Source organism: Triticum urartu, chromosome 3A (genome assembly GCF_056163025.1).
Source record: "Triticum urartu cultivar PI428250 chromosome 3A, HENAU_Tu73, whole genome shotgun sequence".
NCBI lineage: Eukaryota > Viridiplantae > Streptophyta > Magnoliopsida > Poales > Poaceae > Triticum > Triticum urartu.
The window spans coordinates 436,899,019-436,912,503 of NC_141875.1; positions in this window are offsets into that span (position 1 = coordinate 436,899,019).

Sequence of the window (13,485 nt, forward strand, 5' to 3'; positions counted from 1 at the left end):
TTGTCTATTCTTTCTTTTCTCCTCTTCCTAGTTTTTCTTCTTCTTATTCCTTATTTGTGTCATTTTAGAGCTTACATAGGTAATTATGCCATTTTTAGCTAACTAAGCTTATTATGTCAATTTGGAGGAAATTAAGGTAAGTATAGGTCATTTTTGTGCTAACATAAGTAATTATGCTATTTTTAGCTAACATAGGTAAAATGGATCATTTTGGAGCTAACCTAGCTAAAATGGATCATATTGGAGCTAACGTAGGTAAAATGGTCACTTTGGAGCTAACCTAGGTAAACTTGCTCATTTTGGGGCTAACCTAGGTAAAATGGATCATATTGGAAAAAACCTAGGTAAAATGGGTCATTTTGGAGCTAACTTAACTAATTATGCCATTTTTGAGTTAACTAAGCATATTATGCCATTTTGACATAAGTAAGCTAAGTATAGGTCTTTATTTAGCTAACCTAGGTAACTAAGCATATTAGGGATAATTTAGATAAGTATAGATCATTTTGGAGCAAAGTAAGCTAATTATGTTATTCTGTAGGAAGATTGGCTAAGTCTAGGTCATTATGGTAACCATTTTGGAGGACATAAAGCTGAGTCTAGGTCTTTATGCATTTGGTAGGCAAAACACTAGAGAAATATTACCGTCATCACGGAGGTGAAGGGCTGGTCGGGTTTACGCCAGTGTCATACGGAGAATAACCGGTCGGGGTCGGGGCTGCGCCAGTGCGAGACGGACAAGGATTGGTCGATGCTTGTCGGGAGGCATGCTGCACCAAAGATCATTTTCAGTGTCTCATTAGCATGATGCAACTGAAATGTGAATACTAGTAACTGATACGTCTTCGATGTATCTACTTTTCCAAACACTTTTGCCCTTGGTTTGGACTCTAACTTGCATAATTTGAATGGAACTAACCCGGACTGATGCTGTTTTCAGCAGAATTGCCATGGTGTTGTTTTTGTGCAGAAATAAAAGTTCTCGAAATGACCTAAAACTTCACGGCGAATATTTTTGGAATTAATAAAAAATAGTGGTGAAAGAATCAACACCAGGGGGGCCACACCCTGTCCACGAGGGTGGAGGGCGCGCCCACCCCCCTGGAGCGCGCCCCCTGCCTCGTGGGCCCTCGGAGGTTCCACCGACATCAACTCCAACTCTATATATTCACGTTCGGGGAGAAAAAAATCAGTGAGAAGGATTCGTTGCGTTTACGAAACGGAGCCGCCGCCAAGCCCTAACCTCTCTCGAGAGGGCTGATCTGGAGTCCATTCGGGGCTCCGGAGAGGGGAATCCGTCGCCATCGTCATCATCAACCATCATCCATCACCAATTTCATGATGCTCACCGCCGTGCATGAGTAATTCCATCGTAGGCTTGCTGGACAGTGATGGGTTGGATGAGATTTATCATGTAATCGAGTTAGTTTTGTTAGGGTTTGATCCCTAGTATCCATTATGTTCTGAGATTGATGTTGCTATGACTTTTCTATGCTTAATACTTGTCAGTAGGGCCCGAGTGCCATGATTTTAGATCTGAACCTATTATGTTTTCATGAATATATGTGAGTTCTTGATCCTATCTTGCAAGTCAATAGTCACCTACTATGTGTTATGATCCGGTAACCCCGAAGTGACAATAATCGGGACCACTCCCGGTGATGACCATAGTTTGAGGAGTTCATGTATTCACTAGGTGTTAATGCTTTGGTACGGTACTCTATTAAAAGGAGGCCTTAATATTCCTTAGTTTCCAATAGGACCCCGCTGCCACGGGAGGGTAGGACAAAAGATGTCATGCAAGTTCTTTTCCATAAGCACATATGACTATATTCAGAATACATGGCTACATTACATTGATGAAGTGGAGCTAGTTCTGTGTCACCCTATGTTGTAACTATTGCATGAGGAATCGCATCTGACATAATTATCCATCATTGATCTATTGCCTACGAGCTTTTCCAATATTGATCTTTGCTTAGTTACTTTTCCGTTGCCACTGTTACAATTACTATGTCATGCTTAATTAGCTAGGAGTCTGTAATGGTTTACCTTGCACGCCAACAATCTATTAAAATGGTTGTGATGTGGTATGATAGGGTGGTATCCTCCTTTGAATTATTCTAGTGGCTTGACTTGGCACATGTTCACGCATGTAGTTGAAACAAAATCAACATAGCCTCCATGATATTTATGTTCATGGTGAATTATATCCTACTCATGCTTGCACTCAGTGTGATTAATTTTAATGCATGTTCATGACTGTTGTCGCTCTCTAGTCTGTCGCTTCCCAGTCTCTTTCTAGCCTTCACTTATACTAAGCGGGAATACTGCTTGTGCATCCACTTCCATAAACCCCAAAGTTATTCCATATGAGTTCACCATACCTTACTATATGCGGTATCAATCTATCGTTCCAAGTAAATTTGTATGTGTCAAACTCTAAACCTTCAAATGAAATTCTGTTTTGTATGCTCGAATAGCTCATGTATCAACTAGGGCTGTCTATATCTTCCATGCTAGGTGGGTTATTCTCAAGATGAGTGGACTCCGCTCCTCATTCGCGAGAAAATGGCCAGTAATCGGGATGCCTAGTCCCATGCCTAAATCAAAATAATTGCAAACAAAACTCCCCCAGGATTGTTGTTAGTTGGAGGCACCCATTGTTTCAGACAAGCCATGGATTGATGTTTGTTAGTGGTGGGGAGTATAAACTTTACCATTCTGTTTGGGAACTGCCTATAATGTGTGTAGCATGGAAGATATCAAGATATCTTGGTTGTTATGTTGACAATAAAAGTATGCCACTCAAAATATTATTTATCTCTCTTTCAAAACTCGAGCTCTAACACCTCTACAAATCCCCGCTTCCCTCAGCGAAGGGCCTATCTATTTACTTTTATGTTGAGTCATCATCCTCTTATTAAAAAGCACCAGTTGGAGAGCACCGCTGTCATTTGCATGCATTACTATTAATTTACATTGAGTATGACTATGACTGGATCTCTTTTACCATGAATTACAATTTCTAGTCAGTCCTTGATCTTCAGAGGTGCTCTGCATTTATGTTTTGTGGTCTCAGAAAGGGCTAGCGAGATACCATCTTCTTATACCATATTATGATTGTTTTGAGAAAGTGTTGTCATCCGAGATTTATTATTATTGCTCGCTAGTTGATTTTGCCATTGATATGAGTAAACATGAGACCTGAATGTCATTGTGAATATGGTTAGTTCATAATCTTTGCTGAAAACTTGAATGCTGGCTTTACATATTTGCAACAACAAGAGCAAACAGAGTTTGTAATTTTTTCTTTATCACTTTCAATTTGTCAACTGAATTGCTTGAGGACAAGCAAAGGTTTAAGCTTGGGGGAGTTGATACGTCTCCAACGTATCTACTTTTCCAAACACTTTTTCCCTTGTTTTGGACTCTAAACTTGCATGATTTGAATGGAACTAACCCGGACTGACGCTGTTTTCAGCAGAATTGCCATGGTGTTATTTTTGTGCAAAAATAAAAGTTCTCGAAATGACCTAAAACTTCATGGAGAATATTTTTGGAATTAATAAAAAAACACTAGTGAAAGAATCAACACTTGGGGGCCCACACCCTGTCCACGAGGGTGGAGGGCGCGCCCCCCCTGCCTCGTGGGCCCATTGAGGCTCCACCGACGCCAACTCCAACTCTATATTTTCACGTTCGGGGAGAAAAAATCAGAGAGAAGGATTCATCACGTTTTACGATACGGAGCCGCCGCCAAGCCCTAATCTCTCTCAAGAGGGCTGATCTGGAGTCCGTTCGGGGCTCCAGATAGGGGAATCTGTTGTCGTCGTCATCATCAACCATCCTCCATCACCAATTTCATGATGCTCACCGCCGTGCGTGAGTAATTCCATCATATGCTTGCTGGACGGTGATGGTTTGGATGAGATTTATCATGTAATCGAGTTAGTTTTGTTAGGGCTTGATACCTAATATCCATTATGTTCTGAGATTGATGTTGCTATGACTTTGCTATGCTTAATGCTTGTCACTAGGGCCCGAGTGCCATGATTTCAGATCTGAACCTATTATGTTTTCATGAATATATATGAGTTCTTGATCCTATCTTGCAAGTCAATAGTCACCTACTATGCGTTATGATCTGGTAACCCCGAAGTGACAATAATCGGGACCACTCCCGGTGATGACCATAGTTTGAGGAGTTCATGTATTCACTAGGTGTTAATGCTTTAGTCTAGTACTCTATTAAAAGGAGGCCTTAATATCCCTTAGTTTCCAATAGGACCCACTGCCACGGGAGGGTAGGACAAAAGATGTCATGCAAGTTCTTTTCCATAAGCACATATGCCTATATTCGGAATACATGCCTACATTACATTGATGAACTGGAGATAGTTCTGTTTCACCCAATGTTATAACTGTTGCATGAGGAATCGCATCCGACATAATTATCCATCATTGATCCATTGCCTACGAGCTTTTCACTTATTGATCTTTGCTTAGTGACTTTTCCGTTGCCACTGTTACAATTACTAAACAACTGCTACTGCTACTTTTGCCACCGTTACCGTTACTTCCATACTACTTTGCTACTAAATACTTTGCTGGAGATATTAAGTCTTTCAGGTGCGTTGAATTGACAACTCAACTGTTAATACTTGAGAATATTCTTTGGATCCCCTTGTGTCGAATCAATAAATTTTGGTTGAATACTGTACCCTCGAAAATTGTTGGGATCCCCTATACTTGTGGGTCATCAAGACTATTTTCTGGCGCCATTGCCGGGGAGCATAGCTCTATTCTTTGAGTCACTTGGGATTTATATCTGTTGATCACTATGAGGAACTTGAAAGATGAAAAAACCAAGATTTGTCCCTCAACTACGAGGAGAGGTGAGGAACTGCCATCTAGCTCTGCACTTGATTCACCTTCTATTTTGAGTAAACTTGCGACACCTACACCTGCTATTGATTATGATATTCGCATGTTATTGATGATGCCACTTCTACGAAGCATGATGTTTATGATGAAACTACTTCTATGCTTGATAATACTATGCCTTTAGGTGAATTTCTTGATGAACAACTTGTTAGGGTTAGAGAGAATGAAATTATTGAAACTGATAATATTGATGAAAGTGATGATGAAGATTCTCCCCCTAGATATGAATTGCCTGATGTTCCTGAGGGTTATGTTATGGATGAAGAAACTGCTAGAGATCTTTTTGCTTGCAAAGATAGATATGATCTTAAGAATCTGTTAGCTAAGCTGAAAGAAAAGTCTATGAATGCTAGAATGAAATATGACCCTGCTTTTGCTACTTCACCTATCTATATTTCTGATAAGGATTATGATTTTTCTGTCGATCTTGAGTTTATTACTTTGGTTGAATCTGATCCTTTTTATGGCTATGAATCTGAAACTGTTGTGGCACATCTTACTAAATTGAATGATATAGCCACCCTATTCACTAATGAGGAAAAAAATTCGTTACTACTATATCCTTAAGTTATTTCCATTCTCACTAAAGGGTGACGCTAAAACATGGTTTAATTCTCTTGATCCTGGTTGTGTGCATAGTCCCGGGATATGATTTATTATTTCTCTGCTAAATATTTCCCCGCTCATAAGAAACAAGCTGCCTTAAGGGAAATATATAATTTTGTGCAAATTAAAGAAGAGAGTCTCCCACAAGCTTGGGGGCACTACCGCAGGAGACTGCTAATGCGACACTACGATCAGCGACCCTTTGCCGAAACTATGTGCGATGCAATAATCGCAAACGGTGGTGTAAAAACCGTCAAAAAGGTGCAAAATGTTTGCGATGATGGCTGCATCAAACACGGTTAATATTTTAGCTGCGTGTGCGATGCAGGGCATATGGTTAATCCATTCAAACTGTCTGCGATGAGGCTGAACAACAGAAACGGGCAACCATAACAATGTGTGTGCGATGCAGGACACACTGTTAATTCATTCGAACTGTTTGCGATGAGGTAGAGCAACAGAAACGGGCAGCCATATCAATGTGTGTGCGATATACGGTATACGGTTAACTCGGACGAACTGTTTTCGATTAGGGAACACAACAAAAACGGTTCAACTTAACAAGATGTGTGTGATATGCAGCATACAGTTCACATGGATGAACTATTTGCGATGAGCCAAAAGAACACAAACGAGTTGTGTAAACAAGATGTGTGTGATACGTGGCAAACAGCTGACTCGGATGAACTGTTTGTGATGAGAAACTACAACATAGACAGTCAATACAGTTACTTCGCATGTGATTCTGTGTGTACAAAAAACTTTAGAAAATGCAAACTAGTTGCTTGTGGTGCCTAGGAGTATCGCACACGATGCGTCTGCGAGTACTCGTGTGCGATGATTGGTATGTTACATATATGTTTCCTTGTGTGAACATGTGTGTGAATTTGCAATATGGACAGTTAATATGCAAATGCCTTCTGGACATCAGGCACACGCTTAAACTCAATGAACTGTGTACGATACTATTACTTCCCATGAAAATTTATGAACTTGGGTAACAACACTTGAGTAACATATATATAGTGGTTACACTATTCGACAAAAGGAGGATCTTCGTAACATGGTTTTGACAACCATATGGTCCATATCTACATACTTAACATAGTAACAACTATCACATTTTAAGAGGTTAAGGGCCAACAACCATATGGTCCATATCTACATACTTAACATATATAGTAACAGCTAGCACATTTTAAGAGGCTGAGGGCCAACAACCACAACTATCCACTGGAAGCTAGCAGCTTGATCACGGCGACTCGACATCTCGTCAATGAAAAGGAAGAGCCCTCCTGTGCCTTGGTAGAGCAGGAGTAGAACAGTGTCTCCAATTTTCCAATATGGATGCATTGCCACGAGAAGCGAGAACTTGTTAATTTGAATGGTTCCATTTTTGTGGGAAATGTAGTACCTTGAAATCACTATGGCGTTATTAGCAGGCACAAGTGTAATTCGACCACGCCGGGAAATCGATCCAGGAACGGCTACAGGGGCGGCTGACATGTAGAATAAAAACAATTCTAACATATCATTGAAGATATATATAGTTTATGAGCATCAACATTAAAATAAGACTTTTTACCAGTGCTTTGTGCACACAATTGGTCTTTTTCAATGTGTGCACCATAGGTCTAATTAATCCCATCCAAAATCCAGCGTTCATACGCTGTGCTATCTCTGTCAGATTATCAACAAAGTTTATGACATGCTTCAAGTCCTTCCAATGATATTTGGTACGCTTAGTAACATACATATCGTTCACTATGCATCCAACATATCCTGCTTAAAAGGTGGAAAGGTATTATTTATTCAGAACATGCCAGAAGAATATATAGTGCGCATAAATTGGTAAACAGAATTTGTTATTGCCTAGGAACGGAGTCAGAATATGATATCACAATTGGTTGCTTAAATAGTGATCAATTGGTTGCTTAAATAGTAATATGACATCATGGAGAAAGTTGAAAGGACACTAACCTCGATCAGACTTTGATCGGCTGATGACGTTGGGGAAGTAAACATCCATATTAATTAAACCAGGCTGTGGTGCATGCACTAGAATTTTATTGCCAGCTTTCAGTTCATAACACTTAGACATTTTTCTCGAAAGGTCCGCATTAAAATAGGAGTGACCATCTTTATCAAGTTTTACGCTAACCGTCATTATAAATCCATGTTGCATTGTCAATATGACATCCTGGGAGTCATCAGCAAAGTAAAGCCCAAGATTTCCTTCTACTCATGTTCTTGCAAACCAAGGGATGTACTGCTTGAAATGAAAATTAAGATCATAAAATAGATATATTGAAATAACCAAGCAAGATGCAAATATGGGAGTAACTGATAGAACATATCCATATATAGATGGAAGCAAAGTACAAAAATATAGAATTAAAAATAGATAATGTAACAAAGATTTGATGCAAATATATAGATAATGTAGCAACAGACGGTATATGTTCAAAAATTTAGGCCATGCCGACCGTGGTAGGTTCAGATTGAACACTCCGAGCACTCCCTGAAGTCATCCGGAATGGTGAGATAGAACTTCGTTTCTGACTGGCCACGACCACAGTTGTCCGATTTGTGCTCGCACTGTGCACACATGAATGAACACCCACGAATTAGCTAGAACAAAAATGATTCCACAACAATTTCCACCGGTTGATTAACAGCGACGGATGGACTGCGATAAGAGATGAGTGAAGATTTCTCTAATTAAGTTGATTACCTTCTCCATGAGAAAAATCCCCGGCCCAATCCCGCAGAAAACCCCAGTCGACCAGAGTCTAGAATACGGTGCAGATAGGCGGCAAAAAGCGGTGGAGGCGAAATCCTGTGCCGTTTGGAGCGCGACCTACGCTCGCCGCCAACAGTCATCAAGCTTAGGGTGTAGAGTTGCAGAGGAGTCCGCGGCGAGTGAGTGGGGATGAAGTGGGCGAAGGTTTTCTTTTCCTTTTGCATGTGTGAGTGAACACACACGGTTCGCAGAGGCGACGGAGATGAATTGTGTACGATTGTAAATCACCAAGATTGAATGGGAATCCAAATTTCCTTTGTCCTTCATCCATGAGTTTTTTTTCTATGATGAACATAAACCCTGCTAATCACCGTGTTCAAATTTGACACTTTTCTGGGTTCATTTACAATATTTAGGGGATTATGTGCATTTTGTAGGCATTAATGCACGTAATTCAAATTCAAACAATTGGTGCATGAAAGGGTGCACAAGAACGGTCTAGAAAAGCCATACTCATGGTATTTAGTAATTTCTCAATCCTTTTACAAGGAATGGGAAGAGATTTCAATGGAATGTGTGGCAATAGTCAACCACAAACGCGTCATTTACTGGGTTATTGACTATAGAACAATGAAATATGTGCTTGAAAAACATGACGGCTGGCATGGTGCCATGGTATGGCCTCACCGTGCCTTTGTTAAAAGCTGAGAAGGTTTGATTTATGTCGTCATGCACGCCGTTCATAAATCGAACCATCACCGAGGAAGTTCAATGCTTTCGAGAGGGAAATCACCAAGATTGTAGGGGGATCCAAATTTCCGTCCTAGTTTGTCATTCATTTTTTTCCAATGATCAACATACCGCCTCAAATGAAACGTGTTCAAATTTGACATTTTCCGAACTCATTTACCATATTTAGGGGATTGTGTGCATTTTCTAGGCATTAATTATGCACATAATTCAATTTCGAACAATCGATGCATGAAAAGGTGCACAAGAACGGTTTGGAAAACCATGCTCGTGCTATACAAAAAATGAAACACATGGTTGGAAAACATGACACCTTGTGTGGTGCCATGGTATGGCCTCACCATGCCCTGGTAAAAATTAGAGAATGTTTTCCTTCTGTCGTGATGCACGCCTTTCATAAAACGAACCATCATCCGAGGAAGTTTCATGGTTTCGAGGGGGAAATCACCAAGATTGAAGGGGGGTCCAAATTTCCTTTGTCCTTTATCCACGAGTTTTTTTTCTATGATGAGCATACAACTTGCAAATCACCGTGTTCAAATTTGGCACTTTCCTGGGTTCATTTGCCATATATAGGGGATTATGTGCATTTCCTAGGCATTAATGCACATAATTCAAGTTCAAATAATCGATGCATGAAAGGGTCCACAAGAACGGCCTAGAAAACCATGCTCGTGCCATCTAATAAATTCTCATGCCTGTTACAAGGAATGGACTAATATTTTGATGAAATGTGTGGCAATAGTCAACCACAAATGTCTGTTTGTTGGGTTTTCAACTATAGAAAAAATGAAATAAATGCTTAAAAACATGACGCCTGGCATGGTGCCATGGTATGACCTCACCATGCCCTGGTAAAAATTTGAGAATGTTTGCCTTATGTCGTCATGCACGCCCTTCATAAATCGAACCATCACCTAGGAAGTTCCATGCTTTCGAGAGGGAAAATCCCCAAGATTGAAGGGGAATCCTAATTTCCGTCCTAGTTTGTCATTCAGTTTTTTTCCAACGATCAACATACCGCCTCAAATGCAACGTGTTCAAATTTGACATTTTCCCAGGTTCATTTACCATATTTAGGGGATCATGTGCATTTTCTAGGCATTAATGGACATAATTCAAATTCGAAAAATAGGTGCATGAAAAGGTGCATAAGAACGGTCTAGAAAACCATGCTTGTGTTATTTAGCACATTCTCATGCCTTTTACAAGGAATGGACAGATATTTGCAGGAAATGTGTGGCAATAGTCAACCATAAATGTGTCGTTTACTCGGTTAACAACTATACAAAAAATGAAACACATGGTTGGAAAACATGACGCCTGGCGTGGTTCCATGGTATGGCCTCACCATGCCCTGGTAAAAATTGGAGAATGTTTTCCTTAAGTTGTGATGCGCGTGTAACACCCCGGATGTAATTTACCTTATTTGTACTCCAACTCTTGCCGTTTCCGGCCCTAAGTTATTTTATTTCCTCGTTGTCGGGTTTTTGTCTCCGTGTGTTTTGTCTTTGTCATGCTTCTCATATCATGTCATCATGTGCATTGCATTTGCATACGTGTTCGTCTCATGCATCCGAGCATTTTCCCCGTTGTCCGGTTTGCATTCCGGCGCTCCTATGTCCCCCGGTGGTCCTTTCTACCTCTTTTCGTCTGCGGGCATTAAACATTTCCGGATCGGACCGAGTGTCATGCGGCCTTGATTTACTACCAGTAGACCGCCTGTCAAGTTTCGTGCCATTTGGATTTCGTTTGATACTCCAACGGTTAACCGAGGGACCGAAAAGGCCTCGTGTGTGTTGCAGCCCAACACCCCTCCAAAGTGGCCCAAAACCCACCTAAACCCTCTCCATCATCTAGAGCATTCGATCACGATCGCGTGGCCGCAAACCGCACCACATTTGGAGCTTCCTAGCTCCTCCTACCTCTATAAATAGGCCTCCCTCTCGTAATCCCGGGTCTTCTCCCCCCGAAACCCTAAAATTCCCTCACGCGCCGCCGGACATTGTCCGATCCGGCCGGACGCACTGCCGCCACCCAGTCGCCGTCCGCCACGTGTCCCAGCCCGTGTCCCGCCGCCTCTCTCTCCCCGCCGGCCCGGGAGGCCCGAATCGGGCCCCCGAGGCCCATCCGCCACCAGCGCGCACTGAGCAGCCACCCGGTTTCTCCTCCACCGACGCCGGCGTTGACCGCCTGCTCCGCCCCGCCGCCTCGACGCCGGCACGCCGTCGCACCGCACCGGCGCTGCCCCACCTCGCCGGTGCCACCCCGACCTCGACGCCAGCGAGCCGCCCTCCGCCGTGCTTCGCCTCGCCACCCCGGCGAACCTCCTCCACCGCGGCCTCCGGCCTCCCTCGCAGCTCCGGCATCATCCCCGTGTCCGGCGAACCTCGGGAGGCATGTACGTGCTACAGTAACAGCCCGGCCGGATCTCATATCTGAAATCTCCCGGTTGACTTTTGCCCCGAAACCCTAATTTTTCTTGCATACTTTGACATGCCATAACTCTGCATCCGTGGCTCCGATTCGTGCGTGTAGCATATTAGAATGTTCGCCTCGACGAGTACACAATTTCATCTCATTGCATCATTATCATTTGAGCTCATCTTGATGCCCGAAATGCTATTGGAAGAGGGCTATGTGAGGAATATGTCAGATCTGTTTCAGCAAATGGCCTTTTGTCATTTTTGCCATGCTTAATGTGTGCATGCTATGATCCTGAGCTCTACATGTGTTTTGTTATATGCCATGCCATCTTTACAGGGGTGTATGCCATGTATTTTTGTGATCTTTGTGGTGACTAGAACATGCATGCAAAGTAGCTTACTCGATGATGCTGATTTCAGGGACTTAGAATTTCACCAAGTCCTTGTCCTGATATTGTTTTTATGACATATGTTCATGTTGTTTCCTAGTGATCCGTTCCTCTTTTGAGGATGATCAGTAAGGATGTTTTGTTAATATTGTTGTGCTCTATCCATCCATGTCTTTGTTTGCAATTATGGAGCACCCTAGCTTGAGTCGATCGAGTTCTACTTTAGCTATAAAATATTCCTGGCAGATTGTTAACATGTTTAGCGATTTTGCCGAGGTTGTTGCTATTGATCTGTGCATGCTATGTTGTTGTTCTTGCCATTTCTAGCTTCTATGCCATGTCTTCTTGATGGTTGTATGCTTAGTTTGGAATGCTATGATCTGTAGTGAGTGCATCGAGCTCGTAAACATGCCTACTTGTTAATCTGTTTTGCATGCTCCAGTTTTTCACTAAGTCTGAATCTGTTTATGTTTTTGCTATGTTCACATGCTTGCAATTGTATTTTCTGATACCTTTTGGCTCAAGGTCACTAAGGGACTTTTGTTATGTGCTTGGAGTAGCTTCATGCCATGCCTTTCTTTGCCATGATATGTTCCTGTAGCATATAGTTATCATGCTCTAAACATTGCTTCCTGATGATAAATTCCTGATATGCTGATATTTCACTAAGTCTGAAACATGTTACCTTTTGCACTTTTGCCATGCTTGTTTGAACCTGTTAATGGATGAATTAGCCATAGCTCAGTGTACATCTTTTGTCAAGCATCATGCGTGGATCCCTACCATGTATTTTGTTGTCATGTTTGAGTGTTGTAGCATATTTATCTTGATGCATTTAGATGGCTACTTATTGTTTATCGCAGACCGATGCCATATTTGTTTTGCTTGCCATTTCCAAACCGTGCATCCGATTGCAGTGATCTTTATATCGATTTCAACCGAAATCAACTCCCCTTTCTAGCTGCACTCTTGGATTTCCAAGTTGAGGCCAGGTTCAATCATTCCTTTCCAAATCTTGCATATGCATCACATATCGCATCCCTCATATCATACCATGTTTTCATCATGTTGCTTGAGCATTGCACGTGGTTGATTTTGTTCCTTTTGCTTGTTGTTCTTGCTTGGGTAGATCCGGGAGACGAGTTCGTGAATGAGGAGCCCACTGAGTTCTCTTATGAGGATCAAGGCAACTCTGAGTACTTTGCAGGCAAGATGACCATACCCTCGAAATCACTTCTATATTTGCTTGCTAGATGCTCGCTCTTTTGCTATGCCTATGCTACGATACCTACCAATTGCTTATCATGCCTCCCATATTGCCATGTCAAACCTCTAAACCACCTTGTCCTAGCAAACCATTGTTTGGCTATGTTACCGCTTTGCTCAGCCCCTCTTATAGCGTTGCTAGTTGCAGGTGAAGATTGGAGATCATTCCTTGTTGGAACATGTTTATCGTTGGGATATCACCATATTATCTTGTTTATCTTAATGCACCTATATACTTGGTAAAGGGTGGAAGGCTTGCCCTTATGCCTAGTGTTTTGTTCCACTCTTGCTGCCCTAGTTTCCGTCATATCGGTGTTATGTTCCCGGATTTTGCGTTCCTTACATGGTTGGGTTATAA